We start from the raw sequence: 27,078 nt of genomic DNA, 5'->3' as shown, positions 1-27,078 counted from the left end.
TTTATGCCAGTGCCATATTACTTTGATTACCAAAGATTTGTAGTATAGTTTGAAACCAGGTAGTGTGATTCCTCCAACTTTCTGTTCTTTCTCAAGGTGGCTTTGGCTACTGTGGTCTTTCGTGGTTCCATATGACGTTTAGGATTGTTGTTGTTTTCTATGAAAATGTCATTGGAGTTTTGAAAGAGATTGTACTGATTCTGTAGGATGGCTTTGGGCAGTATGGAGTCTATGCCCTTAATGATTAAGCTTTGGTGTTTTTTCATGATAAATGCCAGAGCTGAAAGATAACTCTGAGGTTACTTGCTTCAAACCCCTTGTTTTATAGATTCAACTAATGGATGGTGAAAGTACTACTGTTTACTATTTATCCTATCCTGACTCAAATTTAGGCATCCCAACTCTCATCCTGTTTACTTTCTATCATTACTGAAAGAAGGCAGTGTATAAATGAGACTCCCAACTGTGCTGGTTATCTGCCAATCTCCCCAGATGCACATTCCACCTTGCTTACTGCCCCGGGAAGCTGATGTACACAGGCTGCTTCAGAGGGATCCCTTGCCTTGTTTCCAGTAGAGTTTGACCATTGCAGGGGTGGGTAGGAGCAGAAGATTCAGGGAAGAGAGTGAAGCCAGGGTATTCTAACAAGCTCTAGAGTTATTTATTGCTGCTTAACAAACAACCCCAAATTTAGTGGTATAAAATTACTATTTTATTAGGCTCACTAATTTTGTGAATCGGGAATTCAGACAGAAGCACAGCAGGTATGGCTTGTCTCTGCTCCACTATGTTTACGGTCTTATTTGGGACTCGGTGGTTAATGTGGCTTCACAGCTGGGAGCTTATTATCTAAAGATATGTCCACTCATGTGTCTAGCAGCTGATATTAGTTATTGGCTGGGACTTCAGCTGAATGTATGGCCAAAATACCTCCATATTGCTTCACCATTGACCTCTCCACCTGGGTGAGTTTGGGCTTCTTCACAGTATAGCATCTGGGTTCCAATAATGAGGATCCTAAAAAATAGAAACATATTTGGGGGAGAATGGATATATGTACATGTATGGCAGAGTCCCTTCACTGTTCAGCTGAAACTATCACAACTTTGTTAATTGACTATACCCCAATAAAAAAATGCTTTTGATGTTAAAAAGAAAAAACAGTGCATGGTATTTTTATATTCTATCTTTGGGAGTTGCGCACTGCCACTTCCATCTGTTGGTCAAGGCAGACACAAAGTTCTGCCCAGATTCAACAAGGCAGAATATAGATGCCAACACTTTATGGAAGAAATATCAAGGTCAGACTGTAAGAAAAGCATGAGGGGTGGGAAAGATTTTGCAATCCTGTTTGGAAAATAACAGGTCACAAGAGTGAGATCTGAGGACTAAGTCTGTATACACAAATATAGCTTAATTAGAAAGGCATGCCTAACAGGGAAAGAAGTATATTATAGAATTTATGAAAATGTAAAAGGAATAGTATATTATAAAACTGTTATTCAAGGTGCACCCAGGGCTTAAAAATAAATAAATAATTGAATTTAGAACAGAGTCCCTAAAATAACCCACAGTTCTTCCTGTTCTTGACCACACTTTGTGTGTCCTCTGAAAGTACTTCTTTCCTCCCTGCTCCTGGCTCACTCCCTCTGGAAGAGGATACTGTGAGGACAACATGGGTGGAGAAATCTCTTGGGACAGGAAAGAAATTGGTCAGTGCTTCCCCTTTTACAACTGCAGTAATCTTGCCACAGTATGCAAAGCAGTCTTTGAGGGTAAGAAGGCAAGATCTACTTCTTCTGGAATAATATTAGAAAGAAACCGGTGTTTCCATGAAGATTTTCAGAAGGTCATCAATAAATATGAAAGTGCTGAAAACAAGGGTCCACAAATGTATATAGCTTACTCGAGGTATGAGATTATAGAAGCAAAAAGAGATTTAGGACCTATTTATGGCCCAACCCCATTATTCTATAGGCATGGAAATTGGAAATGAGAGGTTAAGTGACACACCTAAGGTCCACACTACTTGGACTTCTGCCATTTATGACAAAGCTGAAATAGGTCCCAACTCAAACTCCCCACCATTCTCGGAGGTACATATTTTAAATTAAACTTTGTATTTTGAGATAATGCTAAATTCACATGTAGCTAAAAGAATAGTAGAAATCTCATGCTGTCCAGTTTCTCTCAGTGATAATATCTTATAAAACTACAGTGCAATATCATAATTAGGATATTAACACTGATGCAGTCAAGATACAGAACACTTCCATCACTGCAGGGGTCCCTTATGTTGCCCTGAAATAACCACATATACTGCTTCTTGCCCCACCCCCTTCTTAGCCCCTGGTAACCATTAATTTGTCCTGCATTTCTGTTATTTGTCATTTAAAGAATCTTACTTAAGTGGAATCATACAGTATGTAAGCATTTTGAGATCAGTGTTTTCCACTTGGCATAATGCTCTGGTGATTCACCCAGGTTGTTGTAAATCAACAATTTGTTATTTTTATCACTAAGCATTATTCCATGGTAGTATTCCAAATTCAAACTTACGAAGGAAGTATGGAAAACCACTAGACCATTCAGGTATGACCTAAATCAAATCCCTTACGACTATGCAATGGAAGTGACAAATACATTTGAAGGATTAGATCTGATAGAGTGCCTGAAAAGCTATAGATAGAGGTTCGTGACATTGTACAGGAGGCAGTGATCAAGACCACCCCCAAGAAAAAGAAATGGAAAAAGGCAAAATGGTTATCTGAGGAGGCCTTACAAATAGCTATGAAAGGAAGAGAAGTGAAAGGCAAAGGAGAAAAGGAAAGATATACCTGTTTGAATGCACAGTTCCAAAGAATAGCAAGGAGAGATAAGAAAGACTTCCTCAGTGATCAAAGCAAAGAAATAGAAGAAAACAATAGAATGGGAAAGTCTAGAGATCTCTTCAAGAAAATTAGAGATACCAAGGGAACATTCCATGCAAAGATGGGCACAATAAAAAACAAAAATGATATGAACCTAACAGAAGCAGAAGATATTAAGAAGAGATGGCAAGAATACACAGAAGAACTATGCAAAAAAGATCTTCACAACCCAGATAATCACGATGGTGTCATCATTCACCTAGAGTCAGACATCCTGGAATTGAAGTCAAGTGGGCCTTAGAAAGCATCACTATGAACAAAGCTAGTGGAGGTGATGGAATTCCAGTTGAGCTATTTCAAATCCTGAAAGATGATGCTTTGAAAGTGTTGCACTCAATATGTCAGCAAATTTGGAAAACTCAGCAGTAACCACAGGACTGGAAAAAGTCTGTTTTCATTCCAGTCCCAGTTCGGTTCAGTTTAGTCACTCAGTCATGTCCAACTCTTTGTGACCCCATGGACTGCAGCATGACAGGCCTCCCTGCCCATCACCAACTCCTGGAGTTTACTCAAACTCATGTCCGTTGAGTCAGTGATGCCATCCAACCACCTCATCCTCTGTCGTCCCCTTCTCCTCCCACCTCAATCATTCCCAGCATCAGGATCTTTTCAAATGAGTCAGTTCTTCCCATCAGGTGGCCCAAGTGTTGGAGTTCCAGCTTCAACATCAGCCCTTCCAATGAATATTCAGGACTGATTTCCTTTAGGATAGACTGGTTGGATCTCTTTGCAGTCTAAAAGACTCTCAAGAGTCTTCTCCAACACCACAGTTCAAAAGCATCAATTCTTCGGCTCTCAGCTTTCTTTATAGTCCAACTCTCACATCCATACATGACCACGGGGGAAACCATAGCCTTGACTAGATGGACCTTTGTTGTCAAAGTAATGTCTCTGCTTTTTAATATGCTATCTAAGTTGTTCATAACTTTCCTTCCAAGGAGTAAGCGTCTTTTAATTTCATGGCTGCGGTCAACATCTGCAGTGATTTTGGAGCCCCCAAAAATAAAGTCTGACACTGTTTCCACAATCCCAAAGAAAGGCAATGCCAAAGAATGCTCAAACTACAGCAAAATTGCACTCATCTCACATGCTAGCAAAGTAATGCTCAAAATTCTCCAAGCCAGGCTTCAACAGTATGTGAACCATGAACTTCCAGATGTTCAAGCTGGATTTAGAAAAGGCAGAGGAACCAGAGATCAAATTGCCAACATCCGTTGGGTCATCGAAAAAGCAAGAGAGATCCAAAAAACATCTACTTCTGCTTTATTGACTATGCCAAAGCCTTTGACTATTAGATCACAACAAATTATGGAAAATTCTTCAAGAGATGGGAAAACCAGACCACCTGACCTGCCTCCTGAGAAATCTGTATGCACGTCAAGAAGCAACAGTTAGAACTGGACATGGAACAACAGACTGGTTGAAAATCGGGAAAGGAGTTTGTCAAGGCTATATCTTGTCACCCTGCTTATTTAATTTATATGAAGAGTACATCATGGGAAACGCTGGACGGGATGAAGCACAAGCTGGAATCAAGATTGCTAGGGGAAATACCAATAACTCAGATATGCACCCTTATGGCAGAAAGCAAAGAAAAACTAAACAGCCTCTTAATGAAAGTAAAAGAGAAGAGTAAAATAGTTGGCTTAAAACTCAACATTCAGAAAACTAAGATCATGGCATCTGGTCCCATCACTTCATGGCAAATAGATGGGGAAACAGTGACAGACTTTATTTTCCTGGGCTCCAAAATCACTGCAGATGGTGACTGCAGCCATGAAATTAAAAGATGCTTACTCCTTGGAAGAAAACTTATGACCAACCTAGACAGCATATTAAAAAGCAGAGACATTACTTTGACAACAAAGGTCCATCTAGTCAAGGCTATGGTTTTTCCAATAGTCATGTATGGATGTGAGAGTTGGATTATAAAGAAAGTTGAGCTCCAAAGAATTGATGCTTTGAACTGTGGTGTTGGAGAAGACTTGAGAGTCCCTTGGACTGCAAAGAGATCCAACCAGTCCATCCTAAGGGAAATCAGTCCTGAATATTCATTGGAAGGGCTGATGCTGAAGCTGAAACTCCAGTACTTTGGCCACCTGATGGGGAGAAACTGACTCATTTGAAGACCCTGATGCTGGGAATGATTAAAGGTAGAAGGAGAAGGGGACGACAGAGGATGAGGTGGTTGGATGGCATCACCGACACATTGGACATGAGTTTGAGTCAGCTCAGGGAGTTAGTGATGGACAGGGAGGCCTGGCGTGCTATAGTCCATGGGGTGGCAAAAGAGTCGGACATGACTGAGCGACTGAACCGAACTGAGTATTCCATGGTGTGAATGTGTCACTAACCATTCACCAGTTGAAGAACATCTGGGTTGTTTCCAGTTTCATGCTATTACAAATAAACATATAATAAACATCATATTCAGGTTTTTGTGTGTAAACGTAACCTTCCTTTTGGGGGGATTAAATGCCCAGGAGTGCAATTGCTGGGTTATATGGTAGTTGCCTATTTAGTTTTTCAAAGAAACTGCCAAACTGTTTGACAGAGTGGTTGTATCTTTTACATCCCCACCAGCAATGTATGAGTCATCTAGTCTTTCCGCATTGCCACCAGCATCTGATATCATAGCTATTTTTTCATAGTTGTGTAGTGCTATCTCTTTGTAGTATTCATTGGCATTTCCCTGTAGACTAATGTTGTTGGCATCTTTTCATATGCTTATTAGCCATCTGATTCTCTTCTTTGGTGAAATGTATCCAAAGTGTTTAATACGAGCAGTGTATCTACCCACTCTTCCATTCATCCTTAGGGTCTTGTCTGCCAAAGTTCCTCTTTCACGAAAGGAAACAAACTTGGTCACCATTTTCAGCCCCACTGGCCTCTGTCAGCATTGTTAGCATGTCACACTCTTCATATTTGACTAGCAAGCAAACAAAATAGCTCTACAGCCAATCTGCTTGTTTCCCCACATGGCTGGCTCTTTTCAACTTTGAGTCTTGGCTTCAAGACTACTTCTTCGGAAAGATCTCCCTTGATTCCTTAAGCTGATTCTCTGTTAGTCTCTCTTGTAGTTCTGGTTTTCCTCCCCCGATATGAACCCCAGTCTTCAGTTTTACTTATCGCTTTGCTTGTCACTGTCTTTGCCTACATCATCTTATATAAACTCCATCAGTCCAGGGACCTTGTGTCTTTTCTCACTCGAAGCCTCAGCACCTGGGCTAAGTGCCAAGTGTGTAATAAATCTGTAGATTTGCTGAATGAATGGGTACATGTCAGTGTCACTTTATCCAAGTTTCAAGTTACCACAGACTTTTCCCCCTTCAATGTATTTTCTATCATTTCCCCTTTTTATTCACCTATAATCATCACCATCACCAGCCTTAGGATTAAGCTAAAACATACATCATATTTTACCATATAAAACACTTAATAGTATGAAGGTGTATTTTAGATTGAGCTGGCACTTAGTCACTAAATGTATTTCATGAATATTTAACATAGAAAAAATTTATTTAGTGTATTAATGTATGTTATTTGGGCTTCCCAGGTGGTGCTAGTGGTAAAGAATCTGCCTGCCAATGCAGGAGACATAAGAGACACGGGTTCGTTTCCTGGGCCAAGAAGATAGCCTGAACGAGGGCATGGCAACCCACTTCAGTATTCTTGCCTGAAGAATCCCATGGACAGAGGAGTGGGTTACAGTCCATGAGGTCGCAAAGAGTCAGACACAACTGAAGTGACTGAGCATGCACACACTTATGTTATCTGGTGCACAATACAATTTCATAAAATCAAAATGTTTATATATGACTGAGGTATATAGGAATATACACTTTAGTTTCATAGATTGAATTGTGTCTCCCCACCCCCAGATTTATATGTTGAAGTCCTAACTGTAATACTGCAGAATATGACTGTATTTGGAGAGGTATTTCCCTGGTCGCTCAGCTGGTAGAAAATCTGCCTGCACTGTGGGAGACATGGGTTCCATCCCTGGGTTGGGAAGATCCCCTGGAAAAGGAAATGGCTACCCACTCCAGTATTCTGGCCTGGAGAATTCCATGGATGGTATAGTCCATGGAGTTGCAAACAGTTGGACACGACTGAGTGACTTTCACTTTCACTTTAAGGTTAAATGAGGTCATTAGAGTGGGTGCTAAACCATATGACAGGTGTCTTTATAAGAAGAGGAAATTTGGATACAGATACACGCAGAAGGAAGACCTCATGAAGACACAGGGTAAGACAACTAATTACATACCAAAGAGAGAGGCCTCAGAAGAAACAACCCTGCCAGCACCTTGATCTTGGACTTCGAACCTCCAGGACTCTGAGAAAATTAACTTCTGTTATTTATGCCACTCAGCCTGTGGTATTTTGTTATGGAGGCCCTATCAAACTGATGCAAGTGGTAATAGCAGCAATATGTGATGGTAGAATTATGGGAATTTACTATTTGATTCTCTTTTTTAATTTCTATAAAATTATCTACAAATTTTGTTATTAAAACTGTATTAATGCTGATAGATGGAGCTGGTCTGAGATGAAACAAATGAGAAAATGATAAATGAAGAAACAAATTAGCTAACTAACCCCCGCCTTGTCATTGAGGAATATGAAAATAAAAAATCAAATTCATAGACAAAGTTGCTTAAGCCTTTAAAGTCTTGGTCAAAGGAAAATGTGCTACTGAATGGTTGGTCCTCTGACTAGAACATGATCACCCAGGTAAAAAGGGCTGCATCCCTTACCCGGAAGGGGATCTTCAGTGTAGTCTATGGCACAGTGCTCCAGGGATGATGTGTGGAGCCTCAGACCCTTGATCTGAGGCTCCCAGAACAAACTAACCATATACGTTCCTTACAAGTTACTTGGAAACAAGTTCCAGGCCCGGCTGCCCATGCCAAGAGGGATGATGGACATCGGCTCTGGAAGTCAACCAGGCAGTGAGTATGTGGGACTGACACATTTAACCTCTCACCTCATTAGCAGGGTTGGTTTGGTCATACATCTTTCACTTCCTTGAAGAAATATAACTGTCCAAGAGTAGCCAAAGATGATCAGATAATATCTGTTGGACTCAAGGACTTTCATCAACTGGGCCAATCCTCATTTCACAAGGGAGAAAACTAGGACCCCAAAATGCTCAGAGCAGGGTTCACAGTGCTCACACATGTGCATTGAGAATATTTATAGCAGTCTACCTCAGTGTGAAGTTAGAGATAAAGACTCCTCAGAGGCGTACCAAGCCTAACATTTCTCATGCTGTGAACAGCACTTTGGATTCCCTTGCTAGGCCTTGTCTAAGATCTCAGAGGGAAATACATTTAAGGGATGTTCCAAAATTAATTGCTTATCTTACGACTTTGGGCTAGAAGTTAAAATCCTATCAGTACTACATCTGGAAAATATAAATAGATTGATTAACAGTTGGAGAAATCTCTACTATCACTGACAAGTAACTCAGTCTCACCAGTGAATATTGTTCAGTGATTACTCTTTTGATAAATTATTTCCTCTCCTCGGTGTGCGCAGGTACAGGTATTTGTTTTACAGTACTCTGGAACTGACAAAGTGGGGAGCAGATTCATCTGAGATCGAGGTCCAAAGGATTAAATATGTACTTAATTACAATTTATTTCTACCATATATACTGTCTTAGGCCTTATTTAAAGGAAGTCCAAGGATAAAGGAATAAGTGACACCAACAGAAGGAAACAGATGAATCCAAAACGGGGAGCATTTTGAAGAACTGACTCATTTTCTGCAAAAAATATGATGGGGAAAAGTTGGGAAAAGACCAGTTATATACAAAAGACAGTAATCAAAAGTGACATGTAGACTTTATAGCTGATGCCAAAGAATTATTAATAATTTGATTAGGTATCATCCTGTACTGTGGTTAACAGCTGCAAACTAAAGTATGCAAAGGAGAAATGACACAATGCTTGGTGCTTACTTTGAACTACTTTGGCAAAGAAAAAGACAAAAGGGATAGTTAAGCTAAGATGGAAAATTTTGATAATTGTTCAATTAGGGTGGTGGGTAAGTGTAATTCATTATTCTCTCTAATTTTGTTAATGTTTAAAATGTTTTATAATAACCCTCCCCTCCCCACCCCCCCCACCGCAAATTCATTGCTTGTGTTTCCATTGTCAGTGGGTTGCTTTTCTGTGGATAACGCTTTCATCTTGTGGTTCTGCTGTGCCATAGGGCCTGTGAATTCTTTGCATCTAAATGGGTAGAGGAAAAAAGAGAGCAGTGAAATTCACAGGCTCATTTTCAAGGATATCCCATTAGCAAAAAAGGTGTCCTTTGGCATCATCTAGATACAAAGTAGTTCCTGAGGGCACAGTCACTTCCCAGCTTCTACACTAAGAAAATGGGGTAAAGCTCTTTAGTGGATGGTTCATTGTCTCTGCCCCAGGTGGCTTCCTGGGGAAGCTTCCTCCAACCCCCCAGGGATTCTGGTGTAGTCAGTACAGTAAGCCTCAGCGAGCCACTTCCTCAGTAAGTCCCACACGATACAGGGCTCTCTGAATATTTTCTATTTACTCTCCCAAGCTGGTACATTCCACCTTGGGTCACTCTGTGCTCCACGGAGCAGATGGAAGCTTCTTTGCCTGTGGCTTCAAGTGGGGTTCAGGCAAAGGTGGGCATTCCTGAAGGCTGGGAAAGGAGGAGACAGAGGAGCCGAGACTTTGTCCTCCGACTCACCTGCAGGCAGAATTACCACCCTGCAGTTTTGCTGGCTCTCTGTAGCCCTTTCTGTCTCTGGATTCTGATAAACATTCCCTCCTCTCACTCCTTCCAGCCTAGGGCCAGTATCAATGCCCTATCAGAATATTACTTTATCCATGTGATTTCTCTATACCTGTCCACACCCTAATGTTCTTGTGGTTTAGACATAAAGTTGTGTCCGACTCTTTATGACTTCATGGACTGCAGTCTTCCGGGCTCCTCTGTCTGTGGGACTTCCCAGGCAAGAATACTTCAGTGGGGAAATTCTTCCCACTATTTCCTTCTATAGGGGATCTTCCTGACTCCAGGATTAAACCCGCATTGCCTGCGTTGAAAGGAGGATTCTTTACCACTGAGCCATCAGGGAAGCCCAACACTCTAATAAATTATGCTTTGATTCAATTTGCCTCAAATTTCCATCTGTATTTGCTAGGACCCTGGCTCATACACAGAGGATCTGTGGACAGCATTGTGAAACACCAGGTCAAGGCAGGACATGCCACATCTCCTGGGGAACCTGAATGACGCATTGGAACTGCAGGATGTCTAGTGGAGCTGGAGCAAATGTGAGGAGTGCCAGGTGAGAATGATGAAGTGAGAGGCATCCGCACCATTGAAGGGCCTTTCTACCACACTAGGTCTCTCTGACTGGAGAAGGCAATGGCACCCCACTCCAGTACTCTTGACTGGAAAATCCCATGGAACGAGGAGACTGGTGGGCTGCAGTCCATGGGGTCGCTAAGAGTCGGACACGACTGAGCGACTTCACTTTCACTTTTCACTTTCATGCATTGGAGAAGGAAATGGCAACCTACTCCAGTATTCTTGCCTGGAGAATCCCAGGGACGGGGGAGCCTGGTGGGCTGCCGTCTATGGGGTCGCACAGAGTTGGACACGACTGAAGCGACTTAGCAGCAGCAGCAGCAGGTCTCTCTGACAGTAGCAGCAAGATTATTCAAGGAGGCTTTGCAGTAACCAAGGTGAGAAATGACAGTGTCGACTGAAAGACAGGAAACAGACCAGAGAAGGAGAAAGTCAAGGTCTTACTCTTGGACTGTACCTGCAGTGTTACTAGAGCTGCATTGTGGACCAATAAATCCACAAGCAAGAAAAAATCACCTCTGGAGAGGAAAACAGAGGTGGTAGGTAAAGGAGGAGCCTAGTTTTAGGGATAGTACAAATTGAAAGGCACTACCAGGACCATAATATCCCTTATACCACAAATCTAACCTCTACATTGATCACCAAAATGTTACTCTCCAATTTTGGAGGTTATTTTTCTCCCTCATCAGAAGAAGATTGCCTATCACAGGATTATTTGTTATAGCAAAGAAAATGGAATTTTTTTAATATAGTCAGCTTTCCTAGGCTACATTTGTTGTGGCAAGTGAGAAATATCTACAACTGGAAAGACTAAAAGCTAATGAGAAATATTATTTGAAAAACAGCATTAATGACAGTGTTGCAGAGGCCCAATGTTATAGAGAGCTCTTCTAAAGTATTCTAAAGACACCCAATATATATGCCAAACTGGAAAGAATTCAAGACAGAAAGCTTATCATTTATTTAGTTGGCTGTGCTGGATCTTAGCTGCAGCACGTGGGGTCTTTGATCTTCCTTTGGCATTACAGGATCTTTAGTTGAGGTATGCGAACTCTTAGCTGCAGCATGTGGGATCTAGTTCCCCAGACCAGGGATCGAAACCAGGGCCCCTACATTGGAAGCTCAGAGTCTTAGTCACTGGACCACTAGGGAAGTCCCAAGATAGAAATTTTTATTTCCTCACTTTCTCTCATTTGCTACTTAGAAACTGACTTTATTACCTCAAAGTAAAAAACTTGTATTTGGCTTCCCTGGTGCTTTAAACAGTAAAGAATCTGCCTGCAATGCAGGAGACCCGGGTTTGATCCCTGGATTGGGAAGATCCCTTGGAGGAGAGAATGGCTACCCGCTCCAATATTCTTGCCTGGGAGATCTCATGGACAGAGGAGCCTGGTGGGCTGTAGTCCATGGAGTTACACACAAAGAGTCAGACATGACTGAGCAACTAACACACACTTCATTACCATGTGTTGTTACATATTTGCATAATTATTTTCAATAAATTGCTTTTTTTTTTTGCTCTTTCTTCATTCTGCCTAGAGTATCTAATGATCTTTTAAAACAGAATTCAAGGAGCAGGTATGTAAATTTTAGGTAACCTATTACCATCAGGTTTGGCCCTAATGCTAGGGCATTAGAGAATATTTCGGCTTCCTTCATTAACGCAAGGTGGTCCTTTTGTGATTGGGGAAGCACAAGCCTGCTTGCCTACTTTGTGTTGTGAGTATCATGAGTTCAGTAAGATTTTCTAAGTTTCTAGGGCTCAAAACACTAAAGAAAGTCTTTTCTACTGCTCCCTTCTATGTTATTTCAGTACTGGACTGGGGAGAGGAGTGATGGTACCAGCATCACTATTCACTGGACTAAAGCTTGGTATATTTATTTCAAAACATGCTACATTTCTCATTTGAAGGTGTCTTTTAAGTCTTCAATTTGGCCAGGGTATGTAGCCTAATGGACATGTGCTTTTAAAAATACAGGCCATGTTTCACGGTGGAACTTAATTAGGATTAGAGAAGTAATTCAAACCATGTATCGAATTCATCTACTGAAAATGTCAGTACCTGCCCTACTTATAGCCCATGATTACTGGGCAGCTTCAGGTGATCATGCTTGGTATCCCATGGCCAGCTGAGTACACAAAGATGGACACCCAGTGAAGGGGCCATCAATCCACGAGCTAGATATTGATATAGCTCATCTTTTATCCAGGCCATGTTATAATCATGGTCTCTCTTGGGAATTTGAACTAGGAATTACTACCAAGTGGAGGGGATAAACAGCAGTAGCAGCAGCGGAAAGGTTAGAGTTAGAGGTTATAGATAGAGTTTACTCTACATATTTACCAGAGCTACCTATTTTATAAACCTGAGGTAACCTCAGCAGTCAGAAGGGTCAAAGCAAGATACTATTCTTTTGTAATATTTCAGTCCTTTACTGTGTATAAAGGTTTACTTAATGTCTAATATGTGATCTATTCTGGAGAATGTTTCATGAATTCTTGGGAAGAATATGTTTTGTGATGTGTTAGGTGTAATGTTCTGTACTTGTTAGGTCTTGTGGGTTTAGAGTATTGTTCTAGTCTTCTATACCCTTGCTGACATTCTAAGTAATTGCTTTATCCATTATATAAAGTAAGATATTGCATTTTCCAGCTATTATTGTTGAATTTTCTATTTCTCCCTCTAATTCTATCAGATTTCGTTTCATGTGTTTTGTTTAGGGTTCTGTTGTTAATATAATTATTTTATTTTCATGATGAATTGACCTGTTTATGATCTTATGTCCTTCTTTTGCCTTAGTAACATTTTGTTGTCTTAAAGTCTATTTTGCAAGACATTTCTGTACTCACACTTTCTGTCTTGTGGTTGATGTGTGAATATGTCTTTCTCTATCCTTTCATTTTCAATCAATTTATACCTTTGAGTCTAAAGTATATTTCCCATAAACAACATACAGCTGGATATTGTTATTTTTCATCCAGTCTCTGCTGTTCATTACATTGTAAGTATTATTATTGATGTGATTGGAATCATATCAGTTATTTTGGTTTTCTTTTTCTATCTCATTATTATTTTAGTCCTCTGATTCTCTCTCTCTCTCTCTTTTTTTTTTTTTTTACTTTACTTTATTTTACAATACTGTATTGGTTTTGCCATACATTGACATGAATCTGCCACGGGTGTACATGCGTTCCCAAACATGAACCCACCTCCCACCTCCCACCCCATATCATCTCTCTGGATCATCCCCGTGCACCAGCCCCAAGCATCCTGTATCCTGCATCGGACATAGACTGGCGATTCGTTTCTTACATGATAGTATACATGTTTCAATGCCATTCTCCCAGATCATCCCACCCTCTCCCTCTCCCTCAGAGCCCAAAAGTCCGCTCTACACATCTGTGTCTCTTTTGCTGTCTCACATACAGGGTCATCATTACCATCTTTCTAAATTCCATATATATGTGTTAGTATACTGTGTTGGTGTTTTTCTTTCCCGCTTACTTCACTCTGTATAATCGGCTCCAGTTTCATCCATCTCATTAGAACTGATTCAAATGTATTCTTTTTAATGGCTGAGTAATACTCCATTGTGTATATGTACCACAGCTTTCTTATCCATTCATCTGCTGATGGACATCTAGGTTGCTTGCATGTCCTGGCTATTATAAACAGTGCTGCGATGAACATTTGGGTACATGTATCTCTTTCAATTCTGGTTTCCTCGGTGTGTATGCCCAGCAGTGGGATTGCTGGGTCATATGGCAGTTCTATTTGCAATTTTTTAAGGAATCTCCACGCTGTTCTCCATAGTGGCTGTACTAGTTTGCATTCCCACCAACAGTGTAAGAGGGTTCCCTTTTCTCCACACCCTCTCCAACATTTAAGCAAATATTTTCTAGGGTATAATTAAACATTTTTAACTATTAAAAATGGAAAATATGGCCTTAAAAAAAAAGCAAGAGGCTTTAACAGGTGGCTTCTGCAAACTGTTCAGCCATTCTCACCCCCCACAAAAATCACAAAGTGAAATTAGTTCGAGCCAGCCACATTATGTCACCTTGTCTTACCCAAAGTACCCGGTAATTCAAGGAATTCTTAAATCAGATATTCACCATACCTTTGGAGTACAGATTTTTAAATATATGTATAAAACTACACTTAAACATTTAAATGGAAAATAAATGAGAAAATACCTAATTACTCATCATCACTTCTGGTCAACTCAGTAGAATCACTGTTATCAAGGTATTCCCATCATTCCAGGCGAAAATAATATTTGAGGTTACTTATGAAAAAACTGTCATTGTTCATCTGCTAAGTCATGTCCAACTCTTTGTGACTCCATGGACTGCAGCACACCAAGCTTCCTTGTCCTTCACTATAAATGCTGATAAATTCATACACTCTTCTGTTTCAAACCTAGATGATGGACCACAATACAGTTTGGGTTTCCTGGGAAGTAAACTCAGAGATGGAGTCTAACATCCAGGATGTTTATTAAGAAGCACTCTTGAGATTCAAAAGTGTGGAAGGGAGGGGAGGAAGCTAGATTGAGAGGAGGGAGAGGCCTAGCTGTGATACAGGCTCAGATGGTCCCACAGGGAACCTCCAGAGCTAAAATGTTCTTCAGAGATGTCCTAACTGGGGGCCAGATGACCAGGTCTGTGTACTCCCTCACAGATCAGTCATGGGATGTGAGCCATGCAGAGAAGGAACATCATTATGCTAGATGGGTCTCTGCATCTGAACTGCTGAAGGTCCTGACAGCTAAAGACTGTCTTATAAGGTGTCCAGATTTCCCAGGACTATCCTGATTTCAGCACTGAAAAATCCCAAGCAAACCAGAATGGCTGAGTACCCTACTGTCTGCCAATAGCACTTGGGCAGCTGAGAAAGCAAATCTTTCATTGAACAGCTGTGTGTCCATCACAACAGCTCTACTATTCCCTAGGATTTTAGGGACCTCATGCTGAAGTCCAGTATTTCCCAGAGTTGTTAAAAGCTCCAAGTGTTAAAGGTAATTGATGTGTTTCCATGGTCATACCAACTGGACTTGCTTAGGAGCAATAACCATAATATCTTAGGAATAACCATAATATCTTCTCTCCTACCTCCCACAGATTGATGATCACATAAATTCAGATCAGTTTGGAAAGGACTCAGTGGATCAGGAGACAATACAATATTGAAGTGTGATGCTCTATCAAGGTACTCTGCAGGTGTGTTTCCCCATGACAAAGTCTCCTCTGCTGTGCATTTCCTGTTCTCTGCTGGGCATGGCCTGTCCCTCTAAGACAGCCTGAAAAATAGCAAATATGCCTGAAAACAATTATTAATATTGTATGTCAAAATTTAGAAGAAAACAGCCTGTCATAATGTCAAGAGAGGACAAACTTTATAGTTAAAATTTGCCATATCTCACTGAATTGGTGATATTTCAGTAACTAGTGATGTTCCTTACCATGATTAAGTTCACAGAATTGATTTTGAGTTTATAATAATGACAGATGTACAGGTTAAAAAAGACCACGAAACAAAAACTAAATGAACCATTGATTGGTTGACATGTTACAAGAACAGCTTTGGCCACAGAGGTGGGAGTTCAGAACAGAGCTTGACTCCCCTTCCTACCAAAGCATCCTGGCCTAGACCACTTCCCAGTGGTTGGTCTCCATTCAGCTCCTCATAATGAACCCAAGAAACCACTCTTTTATGCAATGTATCTTCCTGGTGAACTGCAAGAGTTAGATCTGAGAAACTCAAGGAAGCAATAATCATTTACTAGTAAATAGCTAAGTGACATCCAAGGGAGAACTTAAAATAATGCGCCTCCCAAGTAAACTAGCAAGTCAAGATGCTCAAAAACACTTCATTGATGGTTCCTTAAATTCAAGCTTAATTGGCTACCAATAAATGAAACATTTCTATAGCTATGAGAAGAAGATATTGTGTGTGTGTGTGTGTGTGTGTGTATGTGTGTGTGTAGGCTTTTGGGAAATGAATATTTACAGGAACTTGTGTTATCAATCTTGGGAAGTATGTGCAAAAAGTAAAAACATTTTTCCTGTTTGTCTTCTCATTCTTAAGATGATAGATATCCAAATAGTTTTCTATTGAAATAACTATGAATGCAACTCAAAATGGTAAGTATATCTACAAGGATGAATCTGCAATTTCCATTAGGTTAATGTTTTTGGTGGTGTTTTTTTGGTTATAGCCTTTCTTTTTCAAACCTATGACTCAAATAGCAGCAATAATTCTAGGACATAAACCCTTTTTAACAAATGCTACCCTACTGTTCATTCTAGTTGTATGAATAATTCATCATAATCACTTCAGTGAAAAATGAGCCAGCTCGTAAGTTTCATTTTTAAGAGATGGAAAATGAATTGTAATTCAGTGAATTTGGAGAGCAATCATTGCTTTTAAAAAGAAAACTAAGTTCTGATATTACAATTATAATGAGAAAAATATAGAATTGAAAATATTAAAAATTTGCATTTTGGGGTTAGATTATGAGAAACTTAGAATACTGCAAAACTGTTCTTTAACAAAAGCAGAGAACAATCTTGTCTGATGCAGGAACTTTTACTCATTGAAGTCTTTTAAATTTTTTTATATTAAAGTATAGTTGATTTACAATGTTTCAGGTGTATAGCAAAGTGATTCAGTTATACATATACATTTTTTTCAGATTATTTTCTATTATAAGTAATTGCAAAATATTGAATATAGTCCCCTGTGTGATACAATAGGTCCTTGTTGTCTATCGGTTTTTATATAGTAGTATGTATTTGTTAATCCTAAATTCCACATCACCCCTTTCCCCTCCCCCTGCCCCTTTCCCTTTGGTAACCATGAGTTTGTTTTCTGTATTTGTGAGTCTTTCTGTTTTGTCAATAAGTTTATTTGTATCATCTTTTTAGATTCCACATATGAGATAGCAAATGGTATTTGTCTTTCTCTGACTTACTTCAGATAGTATAATCATCTCTAGGTCCATCCATGTTGCTGCTAGTGGCATTATTTCATTCTTTTTATGGATGAGTTGTTTTCATGTACCGCATCCTCTTTATCCATCTGTTGATGGATCTTTATCCATGTCTTGGCTATTGTAAACAGTCCTGCAATGAACACTGAGGTGCGTGTACTTTTTGAATTATGGTTTTCTCCAGATATATTCCCAGGAGTGGGACTGCTAGATCATATGGTAACTCTATTTTTCGTTTTCTAAGGAACTTTCATACTGTTCTCCATATTCACTGAGTTTCAAAGCTGATAAAAATTGAACTTTCTAAAAAGTTAATTTTGTTGATTCGTATCAAGCAATTATATATTGGGAAGGTTTTCTTTCCCTTTTTTTAATGTGGTAAATGACACATAATATAAAATTTACCATTTTAACCATTTTAAAGTATATGGTTCAGTGGTATTAAATACATTCACATTGTCGTGCCACCATCACCACCAGCCATCCTGTAATTCTTTTGATCTTGTAATACTGAAACTATACCTTTGCTTTGAAATAGTAATTCCTCATACTGTTCTCCCCCCAGGCCCTGGAAACCAGCATTATGCTTTCTGTCTTGATGATTTTGACTGTTCTAAGTACCTCATATGAGTGGATGTAAGTGGAATCATAATGTATTTGCTTTATGTGTGTGACTTGCTTATTTTACTTAGCATGAAATCCTCAAGGTTTACTCAGGTTGTATATACTTCTGAATAAGTACAACCTGGTACTTATTCAGGTTGTATATACATCCTCAAGGTTGTGTATACTTCTTTTTTGAAGCTGAATAATATTCCATTCAATGTGTATACCACATTTTACTTATCCATTCATTTCTCAGTGGACACTTGGGTTGCTTTCATGTTTGTCACAGTGAATAATGCTGCCATGAACATGGGTGTAAAAACATCTCCTTGAGACATTGCTTCTCAATTCATTTGAGTGTATGCCCAGAAGTGAAATTGCTAAATCATATAATTCCATTAAAAAAATTTTGTCATATTATTTACCACAGCAGCTATACCATTTTATATTCCTATCAACAGTGCACAAGTGTTGCAATTTCCACAAATCCTCACCAAGACTTGTTATTTTCTGTTTTTTGATAGTAGTCATCTTGAACGTGAAAGTTGCTCAGTCATGCCCAACTCTTTGTGACCCCATGGATTGAAGTCCATGGAATTCTCCAGGCGAGAATACTGGAGTGGGTAGCCTTTCCCTTCTGCAGGGGATCTTCCCAACCCAGGGATCGAACCTAGGTCTCCTGCATTGCAGGCGGATTCTTTAACATCTGAGCCACAAGGGAAGCTCTAGTCATCTTAATGGGTGAATATATTATAATTCTCAGATGTAAGGATTCATTTAAAAGAAAACAGAAAAGAAAAATAATGAAAAAGTCAGTACCACATTTGTATAGTATTGATAAGAAAATGTAACTATAAAATGATTCAATTAATATTCCTCACATCAGTTTAATTATACAGTTGTCAGAGTAATGTGTAATATCAATAAAGAAATATGTGTAGCATGCAGATGGCTCTGTTTCTTATAAAAATAATGTCATAGCGCTTTTAAATTTATATTTTTTAATTTAAAAAAGTGATGTTGTCTCCCTAGTGGCTCAGATGGTAAAGCGTCTGCCTACAATGTGGGAGACCCAGGTTCGATCCCTGGGTTGGGAAGATCCTCTGGAGAAGGAAATGGCAACCCACTCCAGTATTCTTGCCTGGAAAATCCCATGGACGGAGGAGGGTGGTAGGCTACAGTCCACGGGGTCGCAAAGAGTCGGACACGACTGAGCGACTTCACTTATGTCTCCTGCATTGGCAGGTAGATAGGTAGGATGTTATCTCATACATTTGATTTGCATTTTCTTAGTTATTAGTCATGTTGAACATCTTCTCACAAGCATATTGCCATTTGTATATCTTCTTTGGGAAAATGTCTAGTCAAGTCCTTTACCTATTTTAGATTGAGTGGTTTGTTCTTTTGTTGAGTTTTAGGAGTTATTTGTATGTCCTAGCTATGAATCCTTTATCAGATGTGTGATTTGCAAATATTTTCTGCCATCCTGTGGATTGCTTTTTTATCCTGTTGATAATGTCCTCTGATCCACAAAGCTTTTCATTTTGATAAAGGCCAGTTTGTGTAGTTTTTCTTTTGTTACCTGTGTCTTTGGTGTCATATCCAAAAAATCATTATCAAATTCAGTCATAAACTTTAACTCTATGGTTTCTTCTAAAAGTTGTATAGCGTTAGGTCTTAAATTGAGGTGTTTGATCCATCTGTCTTTGGTGTTGAGTATAAGTCCAGCTTCATTTTTTTTTTTTTTTTTTTTTTTGCATGTGGTATCTAGTATTCCCAGCAGTATTTGTTGAAAAGATTGTCTTTTCTCCATTGAATACCCTTGTTGAAAATAATTTGGCCATATATGCCATTATTATTTCTGGGATTTCCATTCTGTTCCTTTGGTCTATGTTTTGTATATCAGTGCCATAGTGTTTTGATTACTGAAGCTGGGTGATAAGCTTTGAGACCAAGGAGTGTGAGTCCTCCAGTTTTATTCTTTTCAGGATTGCTTTGGCTATTTAGGGTCCCTCAACATTCTATATGTATTTTTAGAATTGATTTTTCTGTCTCTGCCAACAGCATCATTGGGATTTTGAGAGGGATTGCATTGAATCTGTAGTTACTTTGGGCGTTATTGAAATTTTGATAGTATTAAGGCTTCTAGTCCATGAACATGAGATGTTTTCACTTATTTATGTTTTTTTTTTTTTGAGCAAAGTTTCATAGTTTTCATTGTACAAGTCTTTCACCTCCTTGATTATGTTATTTTCTAGGCATTTTGTTCTTTTTGGTGTTATTATAAGTGTAATTATTCTTGTAATTTCCCTTTCAGATTTTTCACGGTTCAAGTATAGAAATGCAACTGACTTTTGTGTGTTGATTTCATATCCTGCTACTTTGATGAATTCATCTGCTAGTTTTAAGAACTTTTTTGTGAAATGTTTAGGATTCTTTTTATACAAAAGATCATATCATCTGGAAACAGATAATTTAAACTTTTCCTTTCTAATTTGGATATATATTTTTTTCTTGCCTAATTTCTCTCACTAGAATTTCCAGTACTATGTCGAAGAGAAGTGGCAAAAGCAGGCATGTTTGTCTCATTCTTAATCTTAAAGAAAAAGCTTTCAGTCTTTCCCTATTGAGTATGTGTTTTCTGTGGTTTTTTCACATATAGCTTTTATAATATTGAGGTAGTTTCCTTCTATTCCTCCTATTTCATTAACTGTTTTTATCATGAAAATGTGTTGAACTTTGTCACATGCTTTTTCTGTATCAATTGAGATGATCATGTGTTTCTCCCCCTTCATTGTATTGATGTGGCCTATTATATTGCCCAGTTTTCATATGTTAATCTGTTTCTGCATTCGAGGAATAAATCCCACTCAGTCATGGTGTATGATTCTTTCTATATGCTGCTGAATTTTGTTTGTTAGTATTTTGTTGAGTATTTTCGAATCAATATTCAAAAGAAATTTTGTGTAGTTTTCTTGAGGTGTCTTTATCTGGTTTTGGTATCAGGGTTATGATAACCTCATAGGATGAGTTAGGGTGTGCTCCCTCCTCTTCAATTTTTTGGAAAAGTCTGAGAAGTGTTGGTGTTAGTTGTTTAAATGTGTAGCATTTAAATTTATTCACTGGTGAGGTCATTTGGTCCAGGGATTTTCTTTGTCCGGAGATTTTTGATTACTGATTCAATCTCCTTACTAGTTATAGGTCTATTCAGATTTTCTAATTTTTTATGTTTTGTGTTTCTATTAATTTGTCCATTTTACCTAGATTATCCTCGTGGTTTTTTTTTTCCCTTTGGTATAGAATTGTTCATAGTATTCTTACAATCCTTCTGTAAATTGATAGTATATATGAGTGTGTTAGTCGTTCACTTGTGTCTGACTCTGTGACACCATGGACTGTATAGCCCACCACGGTCCTTTGTCCATGGAATTCTCCAGGTAAGAATACTGGAGTGGGTAGCTATTCCCTTCTCCAGGGAATCTTCCTAAGTCAAGAATCGAATCCAGATCTCCTGCATTGCAGGCAGATTCTTTACCATCTGAGCCACCAGAGAAGCACCCAAATTGATAGTAGCGCCCCCATTTTCATTTCTTACTTCGGTATTTTCATCTTGTCTCTTTTTTCTTAGTCCATTTAGCTAAAGATTTGCCAATTTTAAAAATCTTTTCAAAGAACTGACTTTTGGTTTTATTAATTTCCTGTTATTTTTCTATTCTCTGTATTGGTTATCTCTGCTCTACCTTTTTATTTGCCTCCCTTTGATAACTTTGAGTTTAGTTTGATCCATAGTTTAAAGTTAGTTTGTTGATTTGAGATCTTTTAAATTTTTTTAATGTTTTTCTAATGACTAACCTACTGGGGTATTGGGAGAATTTAATTAATAACATGCATGGATGCAAAGTATTTATAGCTATAAACTTGCTCCTCAACACCACTTTTGCTGTGTCCTATAAGTTTTCAGATGTTGTGTTTTCATTTGTTCCTAAGTATTCTCTAATTTCCCTTGTGATTTCTTTTTTGATGCCTTGGTTGTTTAAACTGTGTTGTTTAATTTGTATAATTTCATGAATTTTCCAGCTTTCTGTATGGTACTGATTTCTAATTTCCTCCCATTGTGATCAGAGAAGATATTTTGTATGATATCTATCTTTTTTAACCTATTGAGAGTTAACTTATGGCCTAACTTATTGTCTATCTTGGAAAATGTCCCTGTGCACTTAAGAAGAATGTATATAATGGAATGTTCTGTATAAATCTGTGAGATCTAGTTGATTTATTGCCTTAAGTTCTCTTTTCCTTACTTATCTTCTGTCTTTCATTATTATGAGACAGCTATTGAAGCTCTCTGACTATTATTGTAGAACTGCTTATTTCTCTTTCCAAGTCTGTCAATTTTTACTTCATATATTTTTATTGCTCTTCCATCAGGTAAGGGTGCATTTGTAATTGTTGTATCTTCTTGCTATATTGAAACTTCTATGAATATACAATGTGCTTCTTTGTCTCTTATAAATACTTTTGATTTAAGTCTATTTTGTCTGATCTTCATATGGCCATTCTAGCTCTCTTGGTTACTATTTACATGGAATATCTTTTTCCATCATTTGCAATCTGTTTTGTGTCCTTGGGTCTCAATTGTATCTCTTATAGATAGCATGTAATTGAGTCATGCATTTTTATCCATTCTACCAGTCTCTCTTTTGACTGGAGAGTTTACATTTACAAATGTAAATCCATTTCCATTTAAAGTAGTTACTTATAAGGTGAGAGACTATCTGAACCTCTGTGGTCAGAAGCAGCACTCAGCAACCATAGCACAGATCTTCAATATTTGGAGGATAAGGTACTCATTGCTCATCTTGGTTCCTGCAAGCTGTGTGAAAAGAACACATATACAGCTGCCTGCCATGTAGAGGGAGGGTGGGGGTGTGGGTAGGTGGCAGATGCTCCTGTGTTAAGAGCTGAAAATGACCAAAATTAATCAGAATTTACCTTATACATCTTATCCTGAAAGTCTAAGCCTTCTACAGATCCCAGAGTTATAAAATATTTACATCACAAAGATTCTGCCTATGCAATTGTTAGGAGACAGATTCCTAGGGTCCCCTGCTCTTCTCTCTGCTCAGAATCCTTTCTCCTGGGTGAAGTTATATTTAACTAAAATATTTTTCCTTTTCATTCAGACATAAATATCCTTCACTTGGCACTAAGGGAAAACAAACATAAAATTCGTTTGCCATGTAAAAGACCAAGCAAGTTGAGAAGCCTTATACATACACACAAAATAAACATGGTTCACTGTAATCATATCAAATCACAGTTCATTTCTTACTACCGATGAGGTTGGTGTTCAATTACCAAGCACAGAGAAAGCCGAGTGGAACCTCTGAATTGAAGCAGCATGGATATCCGAACAACTCATGGAGCTGGAATCAGTTACTTACTGAGTTTTACATTCTAAGAAAAGATGATGGAGAAAAATAAAGGTGGAAACAGTCTAACCCTGCAATTGTCTGCACTCTGCCATTAACATTTGTTGCTTAATAAGTATTTGATGATGGAATCTAGACAACTTATGGAAAGAAATGTTTTGGAAGTACAAGTTGTTTATATCCCCTTAATCAGCTAATAAGAGTACCTACTGTGTAGTAGACACTGGAGATACAGAGAAAATAGGACAAGAGGACAATCTCTGACCTCCGGGAACTAATAGGAAAAGTAAATAAATGAGAAAAACCCTAAAGAAGGGAACTCTCGAAATGAAAATGGGGTTAATTTCATTAAGCTCTTCAGAGAGCTTGTCAGGAAAATCTGACTTTCTAAAAGCAATAATACTTGATCAGAGTATAATTACGTGAAATACTCTGAAATTAAGGCACTGGATGAAGGGTAGCATTTCAGGCTGAAGAAATGTGTATATGGGAAAGTTGCAAGCCTTTTGGTATGGCAGGAGCAAGTGGTGCAAATGGAAGTGTGACAAGAAGCAAAGCTGAAGAGGCCGCTGAACTCAGACCGCGAAAGGCCTTTTAGAGCATGCAAGGGAGTCTGGCGCAATTCCATAGACATAGGTGAACTAGGTTTATATGCAAAGCAAGGTAGGTTAGTTATTATTCACCCTTTCTGTTCTATCCAAGAATATATCTGAAACAGGGCAGGCTGTGATCCTGTTCAAAGTTCAAAGTTATTAACCAAGCAAGAGGAAATGGCTGAAGATTTGAAGTATTTATCTTAATAATAACTAACTTGTAACACCAAGTTGTTGCTCATGACTTAGGCAATAAGTGTGCATTTGAGCTGAAACTGTTGTGGCTGTTGAAAAAGATGACATGAGAGAATGAAGTAATGGAATTTGAGTAGTTGTATATGGCCCACCCCATTCTCAGTTTCAGAAATCATGTTTCCCAGATGAACCTGAGCAAAGGGGGGAAGGTAAAACTGGTCATGGGTCTTTTTCCCCCATATCCAACAGGGCTGACTCCAAGGAATCTCACCCTACTTCCCAACTCACCTGGACTATCTTTCCCTGCCCTCAATTTTCTCCTTCCATGTCTCACCCAGGATCACTTAGATTTTTTATCTACGTGGACTTAGACAAGAGAATGGAAGATTCTAGTCCTAATAAACCCACTAGGCAATAGCAGTAGCCTTTGCCCTGCAGAAATCTCCACCTTGAAAAGGACAGCCCCTTAACTCGGAGAAGGCATCTCTGACATTAGGATGTCAGTTCCCAAGGCTGCCTAGTCAGGGACTACTGTGTTGTATGAGTTGAGTGGGTGTAGCTGGGAGGGAGGGGTGCTGTTTCTTCCAAGCCTCACATATCGCCATCACTAGCATGGAAATCATCACTAACATGAACCTCCAGCCTTGGAGCTGTTGAATGTTCATGTATTCAAACAGTTTCTCTCCTTTTTGCAGCCTCTGGGCCTGCTGACCATCCTTGATGTGTGAGTAGTAGGCTTTGAGCCAGTGAAGTGCTGCAGAGTGCTATTTAGGCATTCACACATGTCAGATGATGCGCTTTTATGCATTGTGAACAATTAGTCTGATAATATGTCCTCCTGAAGCATCCAGCAAGGGCCAGAAGTGGATCAAGCTGTGGGTAGACAGGAAATGTGGAGGCAATAGCTATAGAGGAGGAGATAAAGGACACACTGAAAGCTCTGATAAAAATACCCTCATGGAGGGACACCAGGCCAGGGCTGATTGGCAGGGAGGCAGGCAGGGTGGTGCCACCTACTCCTCAGACCCCCTCCTGAGCCCTGCTGGGGTGGAGCCGTGATCAGCCAAGCCCTGGGGCTCTGGCCTTGGCAATGTTCAGCTGCCCCACCGGGGCAAATCTTATAATTAAAGCATGGAATGTGAAAAACAGAATACTTCAGCTGGTACTTTAGTCTCATCTGAAATTCTGCAGGCATGTGTCTTACAAGCAGAATAAGCAGAATTCTTATAAGCAGAATTTTAAGCCAATCTGAGAGTCTCTGTTTTTCAGTAGAAATTGCAAGCATTATTTTGACCACTACTTGCTGTCAAATGCTCAGTTCAGTTCATTTCAGTCACTCAGTTGTGTCTGACTCTCTGCAACCCCATGGAGTGCAACACGCCAGGCCTCCCTGTCCATCACCAACTCCCAGAGCTTACTCATATTCATGTCCATTGACTCAGTGATGCCATCCAACCATCTCATCCTCTGTCGTCCCCTTCTCCTCCCGCCTTCAATCTTTCCCAACATCAGGGTCTTTTCAAATGAGTCATTTCTTTGCATCAGGTAGCCAAAGTGTTGGAGCTTCAGCTTCAGCATCAGTCGAAAGCTCAGTTGCTTATATCGAATGCTCAGTTGGTGAAATTGAAGGTCTTTCACTCAGAAGAGAAAAGTCAAGACGAACCTGAGGCTTGCGTGCTTCTGAGCTGCTGTGAACGGCCCCGGCACTCCTGACCACCCTTCCGGCTAGAATGTCACTGAGATCCCTGAAATGGAGCCTCCTGCTGCTGTCCCTGCTGAGTTTCCTGGTGATGTGGTACCTCAGTCTGCTGGTATCAGTCTACAAATGTGATCAAGTGTGTGAACTGGATGTACTTCTATGAGTATGAACCCATTTACAGACAAGACTTCCATTCCACACTTCAAGAGCATTCAAATTACTCTCATTAAAACCCATTTCTTGTCATCCTGGTGACCTCACACCCCTCAAATGTGAAAGTCAGGCAGGCCATTAGAGTTACTTAGGGTGAAAAGAAGTCTTGGTGGGGATATAAAGTTCTTACATTTTTCTTATTAAGCCAACAGGCTGAAAAGGAAGACAAAGTGTTAGCATTATCCTTAGAGGATGAACACCTGCTTTATGGAGACATAATATGACAGGAGTTTTTAGACACATACAATAATCTGACCTTGAAAACCATTATGGCATTTAGGTGGGTAACTGAGTTTTGCCCCAATGCCAGGTATATCATGAAGACAGACACTGATGTTTTCATCAACGCAGCAATTTAGTGAAGTATCTTTTAGATTTAAACCACTCAGAGAGTTTTTCACTGGTTATCCTCTGGTGCTGCTGCTGCTAAGTCGCTTCAGTCGTGTCCGACTCTGTGCAACCCCATAGATGGCACCCCACCGGGCTCCCTCATCCCTGGGATTCTCTAGGCAAGAACACTGGAGAGGGTTGCCATTTCCTTCTCCAATGTATGAAAGTGAAAAGTCAGAGTGAAGTCGCTCAGTCGTGTCCAACTCTTAGCGACCCCATGGACTGCAGCCTACCAGGCTCCTCCGTCCATGGGATTTTCCAGGCAAGAGTACTGGAGTGGGGTGCCATTGCCCTATCCTCTAGTTGGTAATTATTCCTATAGCGGATTTTACCAAAAAACCCCTATTTCATACCAGGAATATCTCTTCAAGGTATTCCCTCCTTACTGCAGTGTGTTGCCTTATATAATGTCCAGAGATTTGGTGCTGAAAATCTATGAAATGATGAGTCACGTAAAACCCATCAAGTTTGAAGACGTTTATGTTGGGACCTGTTTGAATTTATTAAAAGTGGACATTCATATTCCAGAAGACACCAACCTTTTCTTTTTATATAGGATTCATTTGGATGTCTGTCAGCTCAGACGTGTGATTGCAGCCCATGGCTTTTCTTCCAAGGAAATTATCACATTTTAGCAGGTTATGGTAAGGAACACCACATGTCATTATTAA

At 39.4% G+C, this 27,078-nt stretch overlaps 1 pseudogene; it reads left to right on the top strand.

Annotated features, from left to right (window-relative positions):
* Window positions 1-1,675: 1,675 nt before the first annotated feature.
* On the top strand, window positions 1,676-27,078 carry LOC128049552 (UDP-GalNAc:beta-1,3-N-acetylgalactosaminyltransferase 1-like; annotated as a pseudogene).

Source organism: Budorcas taxicolor, chromosome 6 (genome assembly GCF_023091745.1).
Source record: "Budorcas taxicolor isolate Tak-1 chromosome 6, Takin1.1, whole genome shotgun sequence".
Classification (NCBI taxonomy): Eukaryota; Metazoa; Chordata; class Mammalia; order Artiodactyla; family Bovidae; genus Budorcas; species Budorcas taxicolor.
Note: the sequence above shows the minus strand (reverse complement) of the source record. Positions and strands in the feature narration are given on the sequence as shown.